Genomic DNA, 26,976 nt, shown 5'->3' with positions numbered 1-26,976 from the left:
TATGAAAATACATGTTGGATCACAGGGAAAAATCTGAGCTAATCAATAAGAAAGCAAGCAGCCAGCAAAGTTTGTTGATATCAATAATAAAAATCCAAAAACGTGTATATTGCGGCACTAAAATCAGTAACTAAAAAAAAACAGTCCAAGGAAGGTCTGAAGGATGGCCAGAATCCAATCACCAAGTATAGTGCAGATGTGAAGGAGCACTCGATACCACATGATAATGTGGTCTGCTTACCAGAAGGCTGTAAATAGTAGGCATGTATAGATATTCCCAAAAGCATCCAGCTAATCAAGCTCTCTGGAACCCCTCATCAATACAGACAACAACATCCGGATGGCTTCCTTCACAGATCAACATCTCCCAGAAATCACATCAGAAGTGGGACTTTCAAATATGCAGTCATCAAATACCCAGGAAGAGAAATAAGGGACCCATAGTGAAGCCCATAATGATAATAAAAACAATTTATTGTAGTAACTTACAGTTTGAGTTTAAAAATGCATGCATCAAATAGGACAATCGGCTGCAGCGTTCAGCGTGCTGGTGTCAACCTGCCTGACATGTTTCATCCCAACGGATGTCTTCATCCATAAAGACATGGATGAGCGAGTTTGGGGTGGAGGAACTGGCCTGCACAGAGTCCTGACCTCAACCCGATAGAACACTTTTGGAATAAATTAGAGCGGAGACTGAGAGCCAGGCCTTTTTGTCCACACCAGTGCCTGACCTCACAAATGTGCTTCTGGAAGAATGGTCAAACAGTCCCATAGACACACTCCTAAACCTTGTAGACAGCCTTCCCAGAAGAATGGAAGCTGTTATAGCTGCAAAGGGTGGGCCAACTCAATATTAAACCCTACAGACTAAGACTGGGATGCTGTTAACGTTCACGTGCGTGTAAAGGCAGATGTCCCAATACTTTTGACAATATAGTATATTATCTATTGTGCAACTTGTTCTTGTGATATGGCTGTAGTGGAGATGACATTTACATTACATAAAAAAAAAAAAACTGAAACTACTTGGAGATCTATTGATCCAGTTTACCCTTTTCAGGTCATAACGTGTTAAGATTTTGAAATATGAAATATGTTCTTTGAAATAACTTAAGATGATAATAAACCCTTCAGGCACTTTCAGCAGCTGATTTAATTGCTTACTGAGTATGTGTAAGGTACCTGTGATAGGTAGTGTCCGAAGTGGAGCTTGTGTGCTAAGAATTCAGGCGAAAACTTAGGCAGGAAGATCAGGACGGCAACAGATCAGAAAAAGCAGTACACATCGAAACACATCGAAATCCAGAGATTGGTCAGGCAAGCAAAGGTCATACACGAGCTGGCAGTGAAGTACAAAATCAGCAGGCTAGAGAGTAGTCAGAAATTCAGGCAGAAGTTCAAACACGGTATTCAGAGTCAAAAAGCAGTCAAAACACCCAGGAAGCTAGTCCAAACAAACGGGCACTGAGAGATAGAAAGTGCTGCTATTTATGGGCTGCTTTGATTGTAGATTGTAGATAGTGAGTCCAAGGTAATGCATCAAACTAAGAGAACATAGCTATAACTCCAGAGCTCCTCTGTGGCACAACAAGCAAGACTGCAGCCGTGGGACCAGGAACATCCTGGTTAAAATACACCCAGGTACATGACAGAACCCCCTCTGGACCCCTCCAGTGGCCTAGTGAGGTTTAGTGTGAAGGGAGGCATGGAAGTCTCGAATAAGAGCAGGAGCATGCAAATCTTTGGCTGGAACCCAGGAGCGGTCTGTGACGGGATATCCCTTCCAATGAACCAGATACCGTAGGCCACGACCCTGTCATTAAGAATCCTAGAAACTTCAAACTCATTTTGTCCATCAACAAGAACAGGAGGAGGTAGCTGTTGCATTCTGGAGTAAGAATTGAAAATTGCCTTTTTGAGGAGGGAAACGTGAAATACGGTGTGAATCCGGAGAGAGAAGGGCAATTTCAACCGATAGGAGACTGGCCCGACTCGAGCAATAATTCTGTAAGGACCGATGAATCGAGGGCCCAATTTGGTAGAAGGTTGTTTCAGTTTCATTCTGTCCCCCACCACATATGGAGGTATATGGCGTCTTCATTTGTTGGAAAAAAAGCGCATACTTGCCTGCTGACTTCCGTAGTAAAAAGCAAATCTTTTTCCAATGTAGCAGAATATTTTTCACCGGCAGATCTGCTGCTGGTACACCAGAAGAAGGCTGAAGTATAGGAAAAGTCTAAGGGTGATAGCATAGAGCTGCATAGAATGGTGTGGTATGAAGAGCACTGTGCCAATGGGAATTAATGGCAAACTCAGCTAAAGGCAAATACTCAGACCAGTTGGAGTGTAAGGCATTGACATAATGTCGAAGATAGGTTTCTAGGGTCTGGTTCATGCGTTCGGTTTGACCATCTGTTTGAGGGTGATGTGAGGTAGAGAGTGAGAGTGTAATGTCCTGTACACATGACCGGTTTTGCCGTCGGAATAAACTCTGAAGGTTTTTACGACGGAGTTCCGACGGAATTCCGCTCAAGCTGTCTGGCATACATGCGGTAACACCAAATTCCGACCGACAAGAATGCGGTCACGTACAACACGTACGACGGGACTAGAAAATGGAAGTTCAATAGCCAGTAGCCAATAGCTTCCGTCTCCTACTTGCTTCAGAGCACGTATCGTTTTTGGTGCGTCGGAACAGCATACAAACGAGCGTTTTTTCCGAGTACTTTGTTCCGTCTGAAAAATATAGTCCATCTAAATTTTCAACAGAAAAAGTCTGATGGGGCATACACACAGTCAGAATATACGATGAAGAGCTTTCTGTTGGAAATTCCGCTCGTGTGTACACGGCCTTACTCCCAGTTTCTTGCAGAATGCTCTCCAGAATCGGGAAACAAACTGGGATCCGCGGTCTGAGACAACATTGGTAGGTATGCCATGATATCTCACAATATGGGAAAGGAAGAGGGTAGACAGAGCTTCTGCTATAGGTAATCCCGGGAGCGGCATGAGACATTTTGGAAAAGCGATCCACTATGACCCATATAGCAGTCATGCCCTCGGACCTGGGTAAATCTGTAATGAACTCCATAGTCAAATGGGTCCAAGGCTGGCGAGGTGCCGGAAGTGGTTGTAATAGTCCAGTGGGCAAAGTGCGAGGTACTTTATTAGCAGCACAAGTTGGACAGACAGCCACATAGTCAGTAACATCCCTTTTCATATGAGGCCACCAGACATGACGTTGCAAGGTCTTAAGAGTGACGGTAACACCAGGATGACCGGATAACACACCATCATGAGCCCAGAGGAGTACAGGTTTTCTGAGGCTAGGGGCTACGAACAGGCGACCTGGTGGTATCTTCAAGCCTTGGGGAACACGATTCTGGGTTTCTTGTACTTATTGGGAAAGAGCTGTAGAGATCTGTGCGACAATTTTGTGAGGTGGGATTTTATACTACTCGGTAGGTTGAGCTTCTTCAGAGGTAGCGAACTGTCTGGAAAGAGCATCGGCTTTCTTGTTTTTATGCCCAGGCACATAAGAAAGAACAAAATGAGGGGCGTGGCCTGCTGCAGCATGGAGTAGGACGTGTTGGACCAGAGCTCCGTCCAGTACTCCTTAATCCTTGCCCATCCTGCTTCCCAGCATCATCATCCAGCAAACTGAGGTACCTCCTGAGCCCCCTGTAAACGTATTGACCTGTTCCTGCAGGTCTTTGATCGGACAGGCGTCCGAACCAGCACGGAGCTCCTCCGCGGCGGCAGCCGTAACTACAGGCCGCGGCTTCGGGCCTACTGGAATCCGGAGGCCATCCTGCCCTCCTAGGCCTCCCGGGTATCTGACTCTCCTCCTGCCCACGGACCCTACCCTGAGGGCTTCCAGAGGAGTCTCAGGCGGAGCGGTACAGGACCGCACGGCGGTAGCCCCAAATTTAGGCCGCGGCTTCGGCCTAGTCCGGAGCTCCGGCGGCCATCTTGCTCCTCCAGGCCTCTCCGAGGGTGCTACGATCTGGCCCCTGGGACACCTGGCTTTCCTGCTACCAGCTGACCCCCCTGCATGGGACCCTGAGAGGAGTCTGAATCACATAGTGCCCCCCCACACAGCGACAGTCTCAAATCCGAACTGGGGATCTGGCCTGGTCCCAGCGGCCATCTTGGTGCTCTCAGCCTTCCCACCAGTATTGCATCCTTACTTCCTGGGCTCTGCACCTTGCACTATCCGACCTGAAAGTGGACACAAACGGTACCGGAGCTTCTCGGTACCGGTATGACCGGAGGGAGACACTCCCAGGCATCTCGCAAGCCCCGGAGTACTCCGAAGAGGCAGGCCTCCGTGGTGCGCTTGTCTCCCGCCATGGCGGCCAGTATGGCGTCTCAGGCAGAGGAAGGAGAGGCAGCTCTACGGGAACAAACTAACTTTGAAGCCCTCATGCAGGCTATTACTACCTGCCAAACTACCCTGACGGGGAAAATAGAGTGCATGCAGCTAGACATCAGCCTCATTCGTAGAGACATGGACTGTTTCCGCTCCAGGCTCACTGAAGCTGAAAGAAGAGTGGGGGAGGCAGAAGATATACTACAAGACCAGGGAGTCTCACTCCACACGCTGCAGACCAAAATAAAAGTCCTGGAGGCTCGTGCGGAGGACGCAGAGAACAGAAATCGAAGGAACAACCTCCGGATAGTGGGACTGCCAGAGAGCGCAGAAGGTAAAGATCCTACGACGTTTACTGAGCGCTTGCTGTGCACCCTTCTTCCAGATGCCAAGTTCTCTGATGTCTTTGTGGTGGAGAGGGCACATAGAATGCCTGCTACCCGGGGGCCCCCGGGAGCTCCTCCACGCACATTTATTCTGAAACTCCTCAATTTTCGGGATCGAGATCTGGTTTTGCGGGAGGCGAGAAAGATCGAGGTGCTTCGCCATGAGGGAGCGAGACTCATGATCTTCCCAGATTTCTCCATCGATACACAAAAGGCAAGAAGATCGTTTGATCAGATCAAATTGGATCTCCGCAATCGCAAGATCAAATACAGTATGCTATTTCCCGCCCGTCTGAGAGTGCAGGATGGAGAGTCAGCGCGGTTTTTTACATCTCCAGAAGAAGCATCCAGGTGGCTTGAAACAGTACCACGAGGCTGATCCGATCGCTCTTACTAAATCCCCTTATAACATATGTTTTACTGCAACAAAGATCACCTTCATCTGCTGACTTCACTACAAGCCCGAACCCTTTACCTCGACTTGTCCAACTAGATCAGAATAAGTCACTTCTATATTCTCCTTAAGATCCGGATCTGTGAGTATATATGCCTACTAGTTATAAAACATTTACGCAAAAAGAGATGAAGAATTGTTTGTGATCGTGCTTAAATATATGGTGAGGGGACCGGAATCTTCAGTTTGCAACGTGTTTCAGTTTAAGAATAGTACCCCCAGACTTTTGGGAGACAGTTTAATATGCTGGGATCGTTTATCCGGGAATTTTGGGTCTTGTTGGCTGCTCTTTATGAACACAGACTAAGTCGCTCCGATGGCTCACTGTTCACGAGCCCCATGGGCAGTTGCCACAATTAGTTTAGGGGAACGAGCATCCCGAAGTTTGGGGGGTGGTGCGGGGAGGGGGGAGGGGGGGAAGGGTTGGTGCTGGGGTTCTCACTCCAGATCAGTTTTACGTTATGTTATTTTACTTTTACTTGTTATACATTTGGCATTTATCTGCTCCAGATTGTACAATCAGTACTCTACTCAAGGCAAGACATGCAGTATTAATCTGCTAATACTAGAGAGGGAGGGTTATTCGGTTCACTGTATTATCACAAATGTGTATCTCACTAAGAGTATTATGTTATCATGTAAGCTCTGTAAGGAGCGTATGCTGTACCAATCCTGTGGCACATGTATCAGGGCACTGGAATGAATCTCCTTAATGTTATGTCCTGGAATGTACGGGGCCTAAATTCTAAGATAAAACGCTCCTTGGTTTTTACGTACGTAAAAAAATACAACCCCCATATCTGCATTTTGCAGGAGACTCACTTAACGGGGAGCAGGACGCTGGCTCTAAAAAAGCCCTGGGTGGGTTCATATTATCATTCTACATACTCTACCTATTCTAGAGGAGTCAGCGTCCTGGTCCATAAATCACTGCCCTTTACACTGCTTGATCTCCACCTAGATCCCGAGGGGAGGTATGTGGTCATGCATGCCATGTGCGACAGGATTGAGATGGTAATAGTGGGTTTATATATTCCACCCCCAGCCTCCATGGCGATTTTACATAAACTGACCCCTATATTGGCTCAATACCGGGCTGCAGCCATTCTTCTGGCTGGAGACTTTAATATGCCACCGGACCCCAGTATGGATAGGCTGGGTGACGATGGAGCTTCTGACTCCCCACTGAAGAGATGGGCGGAGGGATATGGCCTTAGTGATGTGTGGAGATGGCGTCACCCCAGGGCTAGGCAATATACTTGTCACTCTGCCACGTATGCCTCCTTCTCAAGAATAGATCTGTTTTATGCTGGGGGACCCATTCTCTCCCGTGTCCAGGAGGTTAAGATTCTGCCGCGTGGCATTTCTGACCACGCTCCCCTCCTTTTACAACTAAACACGGACTCACCAACGAGCTCCGGCCTATGGCGGGTCTCGGGTTTTTGGATAACGGATGAGGGTGTTGCCCCTGAGATAGAGGGAGAGATGAATATATTTTGGTTACAAAATAAAGCAACGGCCTCCCCTGCAATGGTGTGGGATGCCTTTAAGGCATATACACGAGGTCAGTACCGCATGGTTATAAATAAAGTTAGGAAACTCAATAGGCTCGCACTGGAGGAGGCTGAGGGACGGGCTCAGAGTTTGGAATCCAGCTATGTGACCACCAAAGACACGGGAACTTATACCACGCTTCAAGCTCTCCACCGTGAGATTGCGTTGTTGCGAGCAACTGCGACCCGCAAGCTACTGCTCTCACAGTCCCAGAGAATATTCGAACAGGGTGAGAGATCGGGGAGGCTGCTGGCGTGGCTGGCCAAGGAGCGCTCCACCATAGCACACATTGCCAACATTAAAGATGACATGGGGAACCTTTTGGCGGATCCCGCTAAGATCAATGCCAGATTCGCACAATTTTATGAACACTTATATACATCCAAAACTGACTACACCCTAGATACCCTGCAACACTTCCTAGGTCAAATAGAGTTCCCAGTCCTCTCGGAGGAAAATAAAACTAAATTAGATGCACCCATTACCCTCAAAGAAGTGCAGACGGCAATCTCTTCACTACAATCTGCAAAGTCCCCAGGCCCAGACGGTTTACCGGCCGAGTTTTATAAAACTAATAGTGAGTCATTGGCCCCTCAGTTTCATGAACTTCTTCTGTCTATGCTGGAGGGTCAAAACCTTCCTCCATCAATGTCAGAGGCGGTGATTGTTGTAATACCTAAGCCCCGCAAGGACCCCGAGCTATGTGAGTCATACCGGCCCATTTCGCTATTAAACGTCGACGCTAAGATCATCACAAAAATTCTAGCGAATCGGCTTAATACTGTCATCCTTACTCTGGTTCATGGAGACCAGACGGGTTTCATGCCAGGTAAGGGAACAGACATCAATTTGCGACGATTGTATACAAATATATCCCACGCCCTTGCCAGAGGTACCCCCGGAGTAGTGGCCTCCCTAGACGCCGAAAAGGAGTTCGACTCGGTCGACTGGGAATATCTTTGGCATGTCTTGGAAAAATTTAATATTGGGCCTAGGTTTATCTCTTGGATAAAACGGATGTATGCTAACCCCACTGCCAGAGTCAGAACCAATGGGTCCCTCTCACCCCCCTTCAAATTACAAAGGGGTACTAGACAGGGATGTCCGTTATCCCCGGGTTTGTTTGCCCTAGCTGTTGAACCTCTTGCTATCCTTATTAGGTCCTCCGTGGCTGCAGGGGGGATGGAGGTGGGCCCTCTACGGGAACAGATCTCCCTCTACGCGGATGACGCTCTTCTTTATCTCCCAGATGCTTCCCACTCCCTCGAGGAGACCCTAAGGATCATAGACTTATTTGGCTCCTTCTCAGGTATACGCATAAACTGGAACAAATCCATGCTTTTCCCGATCTCCCAACCGCCCCTACTCCCTCCCCGCCATATACCCCTGCAAACGGTCACTAAGTTTCGGTATCTGGGCATTGAAATACAAAAGGGATCTCTCTTGTTATCTGACAGATAATGTATACCCCATTCTACAGCAACTAATAAGACGCTGCTTAACATGGAAGTCCCTTCCCCTGACACCGGTGGGTAGGATAAACCTTCTCAAAATGATATTCCTCCCCAAATTCCTGTATGTATTTAGAAACACTCCGGTACCTATCCCTGAATCATTTTTTAAGCAACTAGATCGGGTGATTACTAATTTCATTTGGGTGGGACAGACCCCCAGGGTTGCCAAAACGGGCCTGCAGCTTCCCCTATCTGCGGGTGGGCTGGCATTGCCGTGCTTCAGGAAATATTATTGGGCAGCGGTGCTGGTGACGGTGCGCTGGTGGTTTGTTCAGTCACGACATAACCCAGCAGTCAATTTAGAAGCAGCCATATTGGGGTCATATTCAGCATTGAGCAACCTGGTATTCAGGGGTCCAAAAGCACAAGGCAATATGACCATCCCCATGCGCACGACCACCAAAATTTGGGAACAGCTGACGGCTAAGCTCAACCCACCACAAACTTATTCACCCTATACACCACTCTGGGGTAACCCTAAACTACCACATCTGTTAATGATCCCAGACCCAGCAGTCTGGGCTAAATATGAAATTAAAATCTTACAGCATATTATGCCAGAGGGTAAACTCCTTACATTTGACGAACTGCGTAATACCTTCCAACTCCCTACTAAAATGTTTTTCCGCTATTTGCAACTGAGACATGCAACTCAGGCTCAATTCCCTTCAGAAATTCAACTACAATCACATATGGTGGAGCGCTTCCTTATTTCCAAGCATGTGGACCGTGTCCTTTCCTCTTTGTATCTCCGGGTGTCCCTGGGAACTGATAACCAGGGGACTAGGCTATTTAACAAATGGAAGCTGGCTGTGCCCTCCCTGACGGATGACGATTGGGAAGAGGGAGTCCAACAATATATTCCTTTGATGATATCCGCCAGGGACAGGTACATCCAGTTAAAATTCCTTCACCAGGCATACTACACACCCCAACGGCTTGCTAAAATATATCCCTCTCACTCTGATAGGTGCCCAAAATGCAATACGGATATAGGTACTTTCTTACATGTGGTGTGGTCGTGCCCCCTTCTTCAACAGTTCTGGAGGGAGGTGGTGCAATACATCAACTTAATTGGGAACCTGACACTTACACTGGATCCCCGGGTCCTTCTCCTGGGGATCTGTGATACCCTCATCGCAAACACCCATAAGAGGCTATTCGTTTTCTATGCTCTATTCTATGCAAGGAAAACCATCTTATTTAAATGGAAACAGACAGACCCCCCAACAGTGGGACAATGGAAAACACTCATTGATAAGACCCTCCCTCTATATAAGCTCACATTTATGAGCCGGAAGTGTCCCAAAAAGTTTGAAAAAATTTGGGGTCCATGGGTTTCTAAGTGAATGGCCACTGATGCGGATCCCCCCAGGAGAAATCGCTGAACTTATACACCACTAGATCGATTAAGAAATATTTAGAATACACTTAAAATTACCACTAAAATATACCTCCCCCCCCCCTATATATATTTGTGAATGTACGTCTTTTTTATCTTTGTACTGAAACTTTTCTCCTTTGGAGATGAATAAAAACGTAACTGTTAAAAAAAAAAAAGAACAAAATGAAAATGGGAGAAAATCAAAGCCCATCGAGCCTGATGTGAGTTCTTGCAGTCTGAAGATACAGCAGGTTTTTATGGTCAGTGAGCATAGAAAAAGGCTTGGGAGCCCCTTCCAGAAGATGTCGCCATTCAGACAATGCTAATTTGATGGCCAGTAGTTCTTGATTCCCAACGTCGTAATTCATCTCCGCTGGAGAAAACTATCTAGAAAAAAGCGCTACTGGATAGATTTTACTGTACTTAGGCTGTCTCTGGGACAGTGTGGCAACTGCTCCTACTTCGGAGGCATCAACCTCAACTATGTACTGGAGATCGGGATCTGGATGCTAAAGAATTGGAGCCTTGCTGAACATGTCTTTTAATTGCTGGAAAGCCGATTCTGCTTCTGAGGACCACAGCTTGCAATTTGTACCTTTCTTAGTCATAGCAGTAAGGGGGGCCGCAATGGAGGCAAAACCTTTGATGAAGCGTCTATAGTAATTTGCGAACCCTAGAAAGCTTTGGAGCCCTCTTAAAGTGGTCGGTTGGGGCCATTGCAAGATAGCGGAAAGTTTTTGAGGGTCCATTTGGAAACCGACAGCACTTATAATGTATCCAAGAAATGGAATACGGCTTTGATGGAAACTGCATTTCTCAATCTTCGCATATAGATGGTTTTCTCTCAGTCGTTGTAATACCTGCTTTACATGTGAGATGTGCTCTAAATGAGTCTTGGAAAAGATTAAAATGTCGTCCAAGTATAGGATTACAAAACTGTTGCTGAAATCGTGAAAAATGTCATTCATGAAATGTTGGAAGACAGCAGGGGCGTTACACAACCCAAATGGCATAACCAGATATTCAAAATGTCCATTACGAGTGTTCAGTGCTGTCTTCCACTCGTCTCCGTGTTTAACTTGAATCAGATTATAAGCCCCTCGTAGGTCCAGCTTAGAGAAAATAACTGCTCCCTTAAGTACATCAAACAGTTCAAGAATGGGAGGCAAAGGGTAGGAGTCTTTTACAGTGATTTGATTTAACCCACGATAATCTATGCATGGTCGAAGACCCCCATCTTTTTTTTTCAACAAAGAAAAAACCTGCCCCTACTGGAGAAGAAGAGGGTCGGATAAAACCTCTTTCCAAGTTGTCTTTCACGTATTCCTCCATGGATTTTTGTTCAGGCAAATACAGGGGATAGGTCCTGCCTTTGGGAAGAGGTGCTCCAGGAATCAAATTAATTGTGCAATCAAAAAAACGATGTGGAGGTAAAACCTCTGCCTTTTGCTTGCAAAGTACATCTGCAAACTCATGGTATTCACGAGGCAAGGTAGGTGGGATGGCCACGGAAGCCAACAGACAACCAGAAAGTCTTTTGAGTTGAGACAAACAGTTTAGATGACAGAACGACCCCCAAGAGGTTAATTCTCCATTTTCCCAATCAAAAGAAGGGTTATGTTGTTGTAACCATGGGTAACCAAGGATAACGGGCAGAAGTGGGGAATCAATAAGAGACAGGACAACTTCTTCTTTGTGGAGTACACCTACCTGAAGGGTACCTGAAGGGTGTTTGCAAACAGCAAACATCTAAAAAGCCTCTGCAGTCCTCAGTATCACCACCAAATTTTTCAGGCAGGGGAAGCTTGGGTGGTACAGAAGAGGTGGGTTGGATTGGAGTAGGAGTCTGGACCGTTGCAGAAGGACCAAGCAAGCAATATTTAAGCATAGTACAAAGTTTATTTAACTTGGCATCCAGGGAAGAAAGATGCTGTTCGTGAGCTCCAATCAATTGTCCCTGACGTGAAATCGCCTTAACAATCTCAGCAGGGTCCACTGCCATTGTGGCCCATTTGTAATGTAAGGTACCTGTGATAGGTAGTGTCCGAAGTGGAGCTTGTGTGCTGATGATTCAGGCAAAAACTTAGTCAGGCAGATCAGGACGGCAACAGATCGGTACACAATCGAAATCCAGAGATTGGTCAGGCAAGCGAAGGTCATATACGAGCTGGCGGTGAAGTACAAAATCAGCAGGCTAGAGGGTAGTCAGGAATTCAGGCAGAAGTTCAAACACGGTATTCAGAGTCAAAAAGCAGTCAAAACACCCAGGAAGCTAGTCCAAACAAACGGGCACTGAGAGATAGGAAGTGCTGCTATTTATGGGCTGCTTTGATTGTAGATTGTCCACAGCTGGCAGCAGATGGGGCTAGTGAGTCCAAGGTAATGCATCAAACTAAGAGAACATAACTATAACTCCAGAGCTCCTCTGTGGCACAACAAACAAGACTGCAGCTGTGGGACCAGGAACATCCCAGTTCAAATACACCCGCATACATGACAGTATGTCACTTCTTTATCTTGCATTTTCAGCAGCTGATTTAATCACCTACTGAGTATGCCACTTCTTTATCTTTTAATCCTTTCTTTATCTTGCATTTTCAGCAGCTGATTTAATCACCTACTGAGTATGCCACATCTTTATCTTTTAATCCTTTCTTTGTTTAGTTTAGGCTTGTGCTATGACTGCTGCCCCTGGTTTCCTATTTCAGGGTGGGCCCTTTATCCTGCAGTGTCCTGTGGGGCCACCCTTGCATGCAGTGACTATAGTTGTGTCTCACTACACTGTGTGAATCAATAGAAAACCACAGCCCTATAGTCTAGGATGGCAAGACACTCCCCTGCTCCTCCCTCCTCTTCCCACATCCCTTGAATGGGAAATATTTATTTTATTGTGCCCAATATGTTAAACTAAAAATGTTGAGGGTTTTAATACTACTTTAAGGCTTCCATAGAAACACTCTCCTATATAATGCATACTGTAGTTAGTATTGATTATATGACGATTTAAGATTTTATAATCTTTATGTGTCACTGAATGAGAAGAAACATACAATTAGTATTTCTGATTCAACTTATTTGTATGCTTGCATGTAGTTCTAGGAAAGTGTATCAGTAAAAATCTCAAAATACAATGACAGAGAATCAAAGAGCAATGTAGAAAGGCATTTATTAAAAGGTATCCTCAATAAAAACACATTTTTACTTTCAATGCAGATGACAAAGTTCGAAACTCTGTCTTGTTTTTACTAATATCAGGGTGCTCATAATTTTCTGTTCTGCTAACAATGTGGAAATAAGGGACCAGAACACAGGAAGCAAAAAAAAAAAAGAAGTCAGCTTTTTTTTGCCATCAGGCAGCAATAAAAACCTGTTAATGGTTTTAAGCCTTCCTTCTACATCAAAACCATAAAAACAAGTTTTTATTAAAATTACACTGCAGTGGTTGACACTCTTTTAAACTACAATGATTTGCTGTAAAAGGAGCTCTACATGGACATTTCTTGTTTTTGTTCTCGTGAATGCTACTCTGAGGTCTCTATTTAGTAATTGCTAACAAAATATGTTATGTGTTGTACTTGCTTTTGTAATTAAATGCACAGAAGCATGCTTTTAAAGAGGCTTCATATTTATTGGTACCAACAAGCCACCAAGCTTACAGTCAGGGAAAGAAGCATTTGATGCTGTGAATAGCAAGGATAAAGCCATCAGACAATGCTAAAAAAAGCTGTACCATAACTTTATTGGTGATCCAAAAATATTAGGAATTTTCCGTCATACTTACCTGTAAAATCCATTTCTTGGAGTACATCACGGGACACAGAGCAACCATAATAATGACTATATGGGTTATACGCCAGCTACTGGTGGATGGACACTGGCAGATAGTCAAACAGGAAGTCCATCCCTATATAACCTCAGTTTTGTAGCAAAGCAATGAGTATCCCAAAAAAGATGGGAGGGACCTCTGTGTCCCGTGAGGTACTCCAAGAAAAGGATTTTACAGGTAAGTATGACGGAAAAATCCTAATTTCTTTATCGTAAATCATGGGACACAGAGCAACCATAATAATGACTATATAGTATGTCCTAAAGCAATGCACTTGAGGGGAGGGAGACACAATCACAGAAACTGCCACCTGAGAAGGACTCCTTCTGCCGTCCAAAACATATTGTGGCCAAGCAGTATCCTCCATGGCTTTGATATCCATCTGGTTAAATTCTGTGAATGTATGAACAAAAGACCATGTAATGGCCTTAAATCTTGAGCCACTGACACCTGATGGCGGATGGCCCAAGATGCCCCCACACACCTGGGGGCATTCGCCATCAAAAGAAAGGGTGGGGGACCTTGCCCTTTCAAGCCATAGGCTCGAATAATTAACTGGAAAATCCAATGAAAATAGTTAACTTGGATGCCTCCTGCCCATCCTGGGCACTACTGAAAGCACAAACCAGGATTCCTGACCTGTACCGACAAATCAAGTAATTCTGACCACCAGAACTACCTCCAGAGTATGCAGTGATCCAACTCCTGCCAACTGAGGATCAGAAAAGAAGGCAAGACATTGTCTTGATTCAAGTGAAAACCAGACACCATACTAGGCAACAAATGGATGGGGACGCAACATCACCTTAATATGATGCAAGAACACAAACGGCTCCTTGCATTAAAGAACCGCCAACTTTAATGCCGCGTACACATGGTCGGAATTTCCGACAACAAATGTTTGATGTGAACTCGCTGTCGGAAATTCCGACCGTGTGTAGGCTCCATTGGACATTTTTTGTCGGAATTTCCGACAACCAAAATTTGAGAGCTGGTTCACAAACTTTCCAACAACAAAATCCGTTGTCGTAAATTCTGATCGTGTGTACACAATTCCGACGCACAAAATTCCATGCATGCTTGGAATCAAGCAAAAGAGCCACACTGGCTATTGAACTTCATTTTTCTTGGCTCGTCGTACGTGTTGTACGTCACCGCATTCTTGACGTTCGGCATTTCCAACAACATTTGTGCGACCGTGTGTATGCAAGACAAGTTTGAACCAACATCCGTCGGAAATAAATCCAGGATTTTGTTGTCGGAATGTCCGATTGTCTATACACGGCATTACACTCCACTTAGTGAAGTGATAGCAACCAAAGAAGCCACCTTCCGAGATAAAGGACTAACAGAATCTCAATTGGTTCAAAAAATGGCCTCTGCAAGGACAGACAAGATCAAATTCAAGACCCAAGGACACAAGAATGGCCTGATAGGCGAGTGAGAAACAGCTCCTGAAAAAAAATGTATAGGGACGAACCCTGACCGTTAACAGTATTTAAGGCCAATCTCCTTTCCCCTACGGATTGGAGAAAGAAAGAGAAAATCTCCCACTCACATATTTCTGCGGGTGCCACTTCACCTCAGGCAAGAAAATATTTCCAAGTCCTGTTATTAAAGTTCCCCCGAAGCTGGCTTCCAGGGGCTCAACAGTGTTGAGATACAGGACTCAAGACCATTAGGTCCTGCTGGACTGGGAGTGTCCAAGGAGCGACACACGCAAGACTTGCTATGTCAGTGTACCAAGCCTTCCTGGGCTAATTCAGCTAACAAATTATCAGTGTTACCCCCTTCCGGATTCTTCACAAAAGATGTGTCAGAAGCCGAAACAGAGGGAAAGCATCAAATAAGGGAGATTTGGTCCCTAAGGTGTTACCAGTACATCTACCCCTATTGACAGTGGGACCCTCGTCCTGGACACAACCTGTTCCAACTTGTTGTAGAACTTGGAATCTTGTAGATTCACCTGCAGAGTTTCCCCTGCCACTATTCCCAGACAGAATGTGGTTCACCTTCCTGAGCTGCATAAATCCTGGTGCCACTCTGGTGGTATTGATATATATGCCCCTGCAGAGGCTTTTCCGGATAGAACCTACAACTGGTTTGTACCATAATCCAAAGCAAGGCGTACTGGCCAAAAGCTCCAAGATATTTACAAGCAGTATACTCTCCTGTGGAGACCAAGTCCACTGAACTGTAGCCACCCTGAAACCAAACGGAGAAACTGGCATCAGTGGTTATCTTCCAATACCTGAAAGGAAGAATTCCACCTTTCTAGATTCCGAACCATCAACCATCAATCTTTAGCTATGCAACACCCCGGGAACAGAGCCCTCCGGCAATCCAATGCCTGGATCTTCAAGTTCCAGACTGAGAGAATGATCCTCTCCAAGACCTGGAGTAGGACTGTACATAAGGAATGTGCTTCGACCTAGATACAGCTTCCTACTGAAAGATGTATTGAAGGAATATCTGGACCAACTGCTTCCTGAGAAAAGGTTATTGAGGTATATTGAGATTGACACCCCCCTGTGTCTTTAGCAAGTCCAGCACCGGAGCTAGGAGCTTTGTGAACCTCAAAAGCTGTGGCCAGCCCAAAGGATGGTCACAAAAAAGAAAACAGACACATTTCCACTGTAATTACAGAAATCTTTGATGAGGCTGGAAACAACCTGGCACATGAAGCTGTGTGTTTCCTGATGATTATGGAAAAAAACACACTTGCAGAGAGGTGATCACTGAACAGACCGAGCCTATCTGAAGCAGAAGGATGCTCAGCGGATTGAGATCTAAAGATAGACCTCATGCCCCTATTCAGTTTTGAAGCTGCTACCATTTAATTTTTTTACAATGAGCCCATAACTTTTGCTCCAAGACCCAACGCAAGGCGAAGACTGACCCGGCTAAGGAAGGAGCAACCACCTCGGAGACTGCTCTAAAATCTTTTGTTCTAAGATACTCTCAAACACAGCAACCTCAGATCCCTCCTTCACCTAGGAGGCAAACCTGGGCAGTCTCCCATCCAAGTACTAACCAAGCTTGCTCCGAGATTAGGCGCCACCATGGCTCAGGTCACTCTGATGCCATTGGTCCAAGAGGAGACACGGACATTGCCAGACCACTGAACCCGAGGTCGGTGGTACCCTTCTAAGTCATTTAACTAGTCTAACAGATACATAATAAAGTGACTGTATTAGACAAATTAATACACAGTTCCACAAGGATGTAGGCCTGGACAATGTTGGTCTACCGCTATACAACCCCGTAAGTATGTAAGTATGCAGGTACCCAGGTATGCAAACATGCAGGTATACAAGTATTCTTGCCATTCATGCATCTATGTATGCAGCTCAAGGCAATAAGCACATTTGTATGTAGTCCTAGGCAAAAAAACAGATATGTATGCAGTGCTAGGCAAATAAGCACATAGGTATACAGTTTAATGTAAATAAGCACATTTGTATACAGTTTAATGCAACTAAGCACATATGTATGCAGTTCAAATTAAGCATATACGTATGCAGTACAAATGAAAACATGCCAGCATGTGTTTAAGCAATATGCATTTATGGAGGCATGCATTTATGGAAGCATGTAGTGTGCTTAAGCAAATATGCGTTTAGGCAAAACACGAAAGAGTGTCCATGCAAACACGCACTTACAGTGGGGCAAAAAAGTATTTAGTCAGCCACCAATTGTGCAAGTTCTCCCACTTAAATAGATGAGAGAAGCCTGTAATTGTCATCATAGGTATACCTCAACTATGTGAGACAAAATTTGGAAACAAATCCAGACAATCACATTGTCTGATTTTTTAAACAATTTATTTGCAAATTATGGTGGAAAATAAGTATTTGATCACCTACAAACAAGCAGGATTTCTGGCTCTCACAGACCTGTATCTTCTTCTTTAAGAGGCTCCTCTGTCCTCCACTCATTACCTGTATTAATGGCACCTGTTTAAACTTGTTATCAGTATAAAAGACACCTGTCCACAACCTCAAACAGTCACACTCCAAACTCCACTATGGTGAAGACCAAAGAGCTGTCAAAGGACAGCAGAACAAAATTGTAGACCTGCACCAGGCTGGGAAGACTGAATCTGCAATAGGCAAACAGCTTGGTGTAAGGAAATAAACTGTGGGAGCAATACATAGAAAATGGAAGACATACAAGACCACTGATAATCTCCCTCGATCTGGGGCCCCACGCAGGATCTCATGCCGTGTGGTCAAAATGATCACTGTTTGATAGAAACACAACTCGTCGTGTTGGGAGGAGAGAGAATGCTGAGTTGCAACCAAAAAACACCATACCTACTGTGAAGCATGGGGGTGACAACATCATGCTTTGGGGCTGTTTCTCTGCAAAGGGAACAGGACAACTGATCCGTGTACATGAAAGAATGAATGGGGCCATGTATCGTGGAATTTTGAGTGCAAACCTCCTCCCATCAGCAAAGGCATTGAAGATGAAATGTGGCTGGGTCTTTCAGCAGGACAATGATCCCAAACACACCACCCAGGCAACGAAGGAGTGGCTTTGTAAGAAGCATTTCAAGGTCCTGGAGTGGCCTAGCCAGTCTCCAGATCTCAACCCCATAGAAAACCTTTGGAGGGAGTTTAAAGTCCGTGTTGCCCAGCAACAGCCCCAAAACATCACTGCTCTAGAGGAGATCTGCATGGAGGAATGGGCCAACATACCAGCAACAGTGTGTGACAACCTTGTGAAGACTTACAGAAAACGTTTGACCTCTGTCATTGCAAACAAAGGATATATAACAAAGTATTGAGATGAACTTTTGATATTGACAAAATACTTATTTTCCACCATAATTTGCAAATAAATTCTTTCAAAAATCAGACAATGTGATTGTCTGGATTTGTTTCCACATTTTGTCTATCATAGTTGAGGTATACCTATGATGACAATTACAGGCCTCTCTCATCTTTTTAAGTGGGAGAACTTGCACAATTGGTGGCTGACGAAATCATTTTTTGCCCCACTGTATGTAATACGTGCCCATGGAGACATGCATTTACGGAATAAGCAAGCATGTGTTTATGAAACATGTTTATGCAATATATTATACAACATGCATCTATGCAAACATGTGTTTATGCACCATGTGTTTATGCAAACATGCATCCACGCAAAAACGTATATCTATGCAACATGTGTACACACTTATGCCCACACATCTATAAAAACATATGCTTATAAAACCTGCGTTAATGCAACATGCGTCCACGCAGATGCACCGTTGCCCATCGACTTGGGACTGCAAGGTCGTCTGACAAGTCGCATCCCATGATTTCCAATGAGTACCCTTCACATCCATGCGTCTTTAAGTCGCAGCGACCTCAAAGCAGCCCTTGCACCACTCCAGTACAACCTTGGCGCGTCTTGAGGTCCATAGACCTCAAGAATACACAGGCACTGCTTCACGTTGCTGCAAAATCGCATTAAAGTTGCATCAAAAATACGAGACTTTCAAATTGCACAGGTGTGAAAAGGGAGCCCAAATCTAAGCTACTGTAGACCCAATGCATGCTATTCTGGAGACAACTCCTTCAAGTGCACTGATGCTCATGGTCTTCCAAACATGTGCTTATGGCAGATGTATGCATGCAACATCTATGCAAAACGTGTTTATTTAAGCATGCGTTTAGGCAACAAGCTTGCAAGCATGTATACTATGCTGCACTTGACCCCATACTAGTTTTAATTAGTTTAGCACATATGCATGCCACACAGCCTCCTCCTGCTTCAGCCTAAAGTAAGCTCCCGCAGACCAAATGCACATTATTCTGAAGTTTGCAAGTATGCACCTGTTCAACTGCACCAGGCCCCATACCATTTTTGTGCCAAATGCACAGTATTTTGGAGACCCAACACTTTAAAATGCACTGCTAGGGGTGTATCAACTTACAGTTGTACAGGCCACCCGGATTAAGCAGTAAGTATGCAGTATATAATCATGACTTGTCTGGCCACACATTTCTCCCATAGTAAGTACTCACACTTTACTAGTATCCATGGGCCGCTGTTGTGTCGAAAGAGGCCCTGCAGAAGCTGTCGACCACATGGCTTTCTTAACATGGCCGCCCTTCCACTTCCTGCCTATATATAAAAATAGGCCATACTCAGCGAGCCTGCGCCCTCGAGTGGCTGGAGGAGAAACAGCAGCCCAGATGACTAAGAAGTACACAGCATCATTAAACAGCACACTGCCCCCAGTGGCCACTGGGAGAACAGACAGTCAGATCTCTCTCTTTTTTTTTTCTTTTTTAAAAAGAGAAACTGCAAAAATGCAGGACTTACCATTCCCGCTGCAGGACTCTGAACATAACAGAAGTCTAATCTTCACCCATCACAGTGAGCTTTGTCATAAAAGACCTTCAGGGACTGGGTCCCCTTTAATGTGAGGTCCACTCCCCTGGACCTGTATAGCACCCTGCAGGAAAGCACCTTGGTTAGAACAAACACTGCACAGGGTTCCATTACGCAGGGTCCATTGATGTAAGGCTATGTTACAGGCAAATCTCGAGGAATCTTCTCTCCTTTCAATGAGGCTCGAGTACCATCCATTTTGGCTGATAGCTTTTTCGAATGGATCCGAATGAAGTCCATGATTCTAAATAGAACCGTCCAGATCTCCAAGTATGCTCCAAGAGCACATGTATCACATCAGTGGCCATTCCACCTTACAGACACTGGCGAAAAAACTGAGGTCCTTCCTGTGTAGGAGGGGTTATATAGGGGTGGACTTCCTGTTTGACTGTCTGCCAGTGTCCATCCACCAGTAGGTGGCGTATAACCAAATAGTCATTATTCTGGTTGTTCTGTGTCCCGTGATGTACGATAAAGAAATATTAATTTTAGAGTGTTGATCACCTCAATAATTCCAATAGCCAGATTTTCACAAATATATTAAAGAGGTTGTCAAGCAAATCAACACATGCAACAAATTATTAATTGGTGGTTAAAATAAAATGTATATTTCTCTCTTTCGCTTTCTCTCCTCTCTCCCCCTCTCTCTCTTCCCGAGGATGATTATTATTCATTTGTTGCATGTGTTGATCTACTTGACAGTCTCTTTACTATATTTGTGAAAAGCTACCTTACTGGTTACAAGGTTGAAGAAACTCGGCAGAAAGTGAAAAGAATTCAGTTGGTCCCTATCTTTTTGTCACATCAGTATTTTTATCCCTTGAAATGTTTTCAGTCAGCCTTCCTACAGTCTTGTGGGCAAGAACTCCTCAAAAAGGTCATGCTCAAATTGGGTAGTCTTCAAAATATGTTAGTGGACCACCTGAGACAACATTTTTTGATATCACAAGGAATGGTCAATGAACAGGTTTTCCACCTGTAAATCTGATGCCTTCAAACTTTAGCTGTCATTTTAGCCTATTATTGAAATGTTTGGGATCTGTTTTCCTTGGAGGGAGATGCCCTGTCAGTTTTGTTGACATTTCCTTTAGTGTATATATTCACAGTTCCCTATTCCTTATTCCTTTGATCCTGAAAGTTCAGTGCAAAATGTAATTAGAGAAGAGGGAGTTACACATAAAAAAAACCCTATTCGCTGTTCTGTTCTGTATGCGAATGGAAAACCCTTGGTTTCTGTCAGCCAAGCTGGCATCTGCCTTGTGGGTAAGCCTCCACTGATAGGAAACCAACTGAACTTGATATTCTATGATTGTCCTGCAATGGCTGGGGAAAAATAGAAATAAAGGAAAACCATTATAAAAATGTTTTTAAGGGCAATAATATAAGGTGAAATGTGCATGATTTTGAGACAATTGTGCTATAGAAATACTTACTTACTAAAAAAATCTTAAAGAATATATTTATTTATTGTTTATGTGGAGAGCTTAAAAGTGATGGCAACAAGCAGTAACTGGAATGTACCATGCTGGAAGGTGTTTGTTCATTTACAGTTATGCCTCTTTGTTGCAGCTCTCAGTTAAAATATGCAAATGTTTATTCGATCATGTGACTGCAGGGAGATGAACTTCCTAGGAGGGTAAAAGCCCTCTCGCCACTCTCCCTTCTCCTTAGCGTCCCTTGGGAACTGTATCTATGTATAAAATAACATGTAATAATACATTTTCACTGAATGGACATTTTAAACACAGTGATTGAGTCCTGTGAATCTGTTCCTGCAGCTGCAGTATTAACTTTGTTTTAGAGTCCCAATCAGAAATCAGTCATATCAGCTTGGCGAGCCAGCCAGGAGTTTGGCAGAGTCTCCAGAAGGAACCGCGCTTCGATCGGGATCATTGGGAAACGCAGACCTCAAATGCCGGCTAGGTAAGCTGCCCTTAAGCTTGCTATATTTCTGCCTTTTCCTATGTATCCTATTTGTCGGTTCTCAAGGAAACCAGACCCCTCTCGGACCTTTCTGGTTGGGTAACGTGTGTGTGTGAATGTGTATGTGTCCCCCTTCACGGGTTGGACTGTGTGTGGATAGGGAAAATCCTCTGCAGTTCCCTGCGTTGACTCCTTGTGGGCGACCTGGGTAAGAGGCGCATGGTAGGGTCAGATAAAACTCACAGAGAAGAGAACAGACGAGGAGGGTCTCTTAATGAGTGTTTTGTCTATTGTCATAAACCCCTTCTATCCACGTAGATAAGTGGAGACTATTCTTGTAAATCTGCAGATTTGCTGTACTATTTGTTTTAGAGTCAAGAGGGTATAGGCACAAGTAGAGAAGACTGGCCAGTCATTATGGGCATTAAATTAATTAAGGGAATGAAGGGAGAGAGGTCTTTAGAAAATGCCCAGCGCAAGATGAGCGCTAGAGAATATATGAACCGAAGGTAAGGTTCCGCCTATACTGAGCCCCTAGATAAATGGGTAGAATGGACAAAGGGAACAGCTAAACCTTTAAAATCTGAAGGGACTTTTGATTTGAAAGTATGGCAAACTTTTCTGCACGATTATGGCCCACTACTGCGCAGTGAAGGAATGTGGAGAATAGCTTGCACATGGGAGACAGAAGCTAAAGTAGCAAATCAAACTGGCTTGACGGAGATATTTAATAAAAGTACTGCCCAAATTTACTACGTTTGGCCAGAAGACTCTGTAGAGGAGGTCCCCCCACCTTATGTGGCTGCCAGTTTGGCTTTAAGGGGTCCACGCACAAAAGCAAAAGAATTAGATTACATGGAACACACAAAAGATGAGCTATGTAATATAGTAGAGAGCAGAGGTTTAACAGCCCCATATCAACCTACAAAGAGGATTTTGGCTCATATCCTAGAAACAGATGATTGGCATAAATCAAAAGGCACATATGCAAAACTAGATCTCTCTGAACTTAAGGCTTTGGCCAGAGAAAGAGAGATAGAGTCTGAACTTCCGGAGCAAACCATAATTTCCAAATTGTGGCAGCAAGATGAAGAGAGAAGGAAGGGAGATGCCAGCCCTTCTGCCCCTGGCATAGAGCAATCTGTTGCAGTTTACCCTGTCAGAACCCAATTAGTTGTTGAAGGTGATGCTGTTGACAGTAAGTCTCAGATTAAATGGCATGTACCTTTTAGTCCCCAAGATATGAGAGCCATATTAGAGGGATTGGGAGATCCTAGAAAGAATCCAATTGGGTTTGCAAACAAACTTAGCACTGCACAGGAAGCATACGAGGCTTCTGCTACTGACATTCATCAGCTTCTTATTAAAGCAGTGGGAAGCAACAAGTCTGGCTATATACTTAAAGAATGTGGTGTAGACGTCAAAAATCTAGGTAAGATGGTTAGTGGATGGGAGGTTTGTGAGAAATTGAAGGAAAAATTGCCCCAAATATATGGACAAACCAGACATGCTGAATTTATGAATGCTAATCAACGGAAAGAGGAAGCAGCAGGAGCTTATTGGAGGCGGTTAAGTGATATGGCTGAGGAAGCAGGCATTAAAATAGAGGAAGAGAAGGCGGGAGAAACTGCAAGTCCATCTACACAACTGGTGAAACAAAGGTTTCTTGATGGTTTAATACCCCAGTTGAAAGAAAAGTTGTTCACAGCAAGGCCTGCGGCAGGCAATATTCGAGACATCCTGCTTATCCTGTTATCCATAGAAAACAGGAATAATCAAGAAGACAGCAAACCCAAGGTAATGTACATGGGGAAGCAGAGAGGAAGAGGAAGAGGCAAAGGCAATTTCAGAAATCATAGCAATCGGGGACCAATTATATGCTACAATTGTGATGGGGAAGGACACATAGCCAAATTCTGCCATCTTTCTGACCGTAGACTGGAAAAGAGCTTAGAGGCACCTCATGCTGATCCCAGTTCTCTGCCAAAAGCAGTGGATCAGGCACAGGAAAATGGCATGCCAGTATTAATCATGTTAAATAGGGGAGACAATGGTCCCGAGGCCAGAGTAAAAGTATTTTTACAAGAACTCCCCTATCCTGGAGGAGAAACAGAATTAACCTATTTAATTGATACTGGTGCAAGCCGAAGTGTTTTTAATATAGAGAACTTACCTCCAGGATTATTATCTACAAATGTTATCTCTGGTGTTGGCCTAACTGGGACCTCTACTGATTTGGTTGAGTCCAAGCCACTTAAACTCAGGCTAGGACAGCAAACAGAAATTATCACTAAAGTGTTAGTTTCAGACACAGTTCCTACCAATCTTTTGGGAGCTGACATTTTGAACCAAATTTTAGCAAACATAGACTACACTCCTACAGGAGTCCAAGTGGTCAGTAGTCTTTCAGGAGAAGTTTTAAATTCTGCCTGTGGAGTATTTTTAATCCAGGACTCCACTCTGCCATTTCCACCAGAATTGAAAGTGATTCCCGCTGAATTATGGGCCACCAGCAAATATGATGTAGGTCCGCTGGATTGCACCCCAGTCATGGTAAAAATTAAACCAGGAGCCCATCTCCCACAGATTAAACAGTACCCACTGAGTATTGCTCAGACTGAGGGGATAAAGGATCAAATCACTCAACTGAAAGCAGCACAGGTTGTTGTACCAATTAAGTCCCAGGTCAATACACCCCTGTTCCCAATTGCAAAGAAGCCAGACAAGAAGGGTGGGCAGGTGACATACCGCATGGTGCATGATTTGAGAGCCATTAACAATATAATAGAGGCAGATACCCCAATCGTGCCCAACCCCCGCACTTTACTAAGTGGAATACCTGCCTCCAGCACTTGCTTTACAGTGATTGATCTTGCAAATGCTTTCTTTTCGGTGCCCCTGCACCCAGATTGCTGGCACCTTTTTTCATTTACCCATGATACCCAAAAGTTAGCATGGACAAGATTGCCCCAAGGCTGTGTGAGTAGCCCCTCTGAATATAATACTGCGTTAAAGCAAGTATTGGACCAATGGTCCCCCTCACACCCAAACACAGTTTTGCTTCAGTACATAGACGATTTGCTTATTTGTTCCGCTACAAAGGACATTTGTAGCAGAGAAACAGTAAGCCTTCTCATGTTTCTCTATAACAGTAACAACAAAGTTAGCAAAGATAAGCTACAATACTGCCAAGAGAAAGTGATCTTCCTGGGTCACTGGGAATCTGTCACCTAACCCCAGATCGAGTTAAAACTCTACAAAACTTTGAAAAGCCAAGAAATGTACAGCAACTACGTGCCTTCCTGGGGTTAGTGGGATATTGTAGGGACTGGATTCCAAATGCATCAGAACTTATGGCTCCTCTATATGAGGCTACCACTAGAAACCCTTTCAAACTCACATGGGACAATGAATTGCAGATGAAGGAGCTTATTAAAATTTTGTCTAAAGCTCCCGCCATTGGACTTCCTGACTATACTAAGACTTTCTCGTTGTTCTGTCATGAAGTCAATGGATTTGCTGCAGGTGTACTCACCCAGCTACATAGAGACAGAGGCCTGTGATGTATGTATCAGCCTCATTAGACCCTGTCATCAAAGGCTCCCCCAGTTGTATGCGAGCCATAGCAGCCTGCATTTTGCTGCTAGACTAAGTAACTGAGCTTGTACTAGATTCTGCTCTGATCCTGTATGTGCCACATGCAGTACAGGAAATCATGAATCAAGTAAATACTAGACATGTGTCTGCCAGTAGATTTGACAAGTACCAGTCTGCTCTTTTTGCTCCATCAAATTTAACAATCAAACGATGTGTTACTTTAAATCCGGCTACTCTTCTTCCTATAATTGAGGAGGAAGATGCAACAAATGGTACTGATGTAGAACCTGAGAGTTTTTCTCGTGATTGTATGGCTCTTATGGAGGTAGAAAGGGCCTCTGTCACACCAGCAAAAGATGAGCCCTTATCAGATTGTGACACACACTTATTCGTAGATGGTTCCAGATTTTACACTGATGATGGTCAGCCACACACAGGGTTTGCTGTAACCACTACAGACACCATTTTACATCAGGAAGCATTGAAACCCCAGATGTCAGCACAGGAAGCGGAGTTGTGTGCTGTAGTCAAAGCATGTCATCTCCTTGAGAATCAAAGGGGAAACATTTACACTGACAGCAGATATGCATTTGGAATAGCCCACGATTTTGGGCCTATCTGGAAAGCACGGAACTTTCTGACTAGTGCAGGGAAGCCAGTGAGACATGCAAAACTCATAGAGCGGCTATTTGAGGCTTTTCAGAAATCAGCAGAAGTTGCCATCTTGAAGGTAAAAGGGCATGCAAGGGGAAATGACATGACAGCCAGAGGAAATGCTTTAGCGGACCAAGGGGCAAAGGATGCTGCCCTTATGGCATTTGGAGTCACATCCACTGTAGGGGTCGCCCAGGTAGCGGGGACAGATTCCCCTCATCAAGAGCAGTGGGATGTAGAAACTCTAATTCAGTTGCAGAACCAGGCCCCTGATGAAGAGAAGGATAAGTGGATCAAATGTAATGCTACCCAAAATCAGCAGGGCCTGTGGAGCGCTGACAACAGGTGGTGTCTACCTAGCACAACTGGCACATGGCGTCAGTCATCTTGCTAAGGGCACGATGGTGGCACTTACTGACTGCTATTGGATAGCACCTGGATTTAGTGCATTTGCAGCCAGGTTTTGTGCTTCATGTCTCACTTGTGCTCTGTACAATGCAGGGAGGCCTGTCCATGTTCCCCAAAGGCATTCTCCTAAGCCAGATTTCCCTTTCCAAAGAATTCAAATAGACTACATTCAGATGCCCAGAATAGGCACCTATGAGTTCGCTTTAGTGTGTGTTGACATGTTCTCAGGTTGGCCCGAGAGTTGGCCAGTAGCTAAAGCAAATGCAAAAACAACAGCAAAGAAAATTTTGAATGAAATAGTTTGTAGATATGGAGTCCCTGAAACTATTGAGAGTGACAGAGGAACCCATTTTACTGGAAGTACTGAAAGAGGTAATGGAAGTCCTTCACATACAGCAAGCTTTCCATACACCTTATCATCCACAAAGTAGTGGTAAAGTTGAGAGACTTAATGGAATTTTGAAAAACAGATGTGCAAAAATTAAAGCAGATACAGGAAAAGGATGGG

The sequence above is a fragment of the Aquarana catesbeiana genome, linkage group LG05, assembly GCF_042186555.1.
Source record: "Aquarana catesbeiana isolate 2022-GZ linkage group LG05, ASM4218655v1, whole genome shotgun sequence".
Taxonomy (NCBI): Eukaryota; Metazoa; Chordata; class Amphibia; order Anura; family Ranidae; genus Aquarana; species Aquarana catesbeiana.
The sequence above is the reverse complement of the archived record's forward strand: the minus strand, read 5'-3'. Positions refer to the sequence as shown.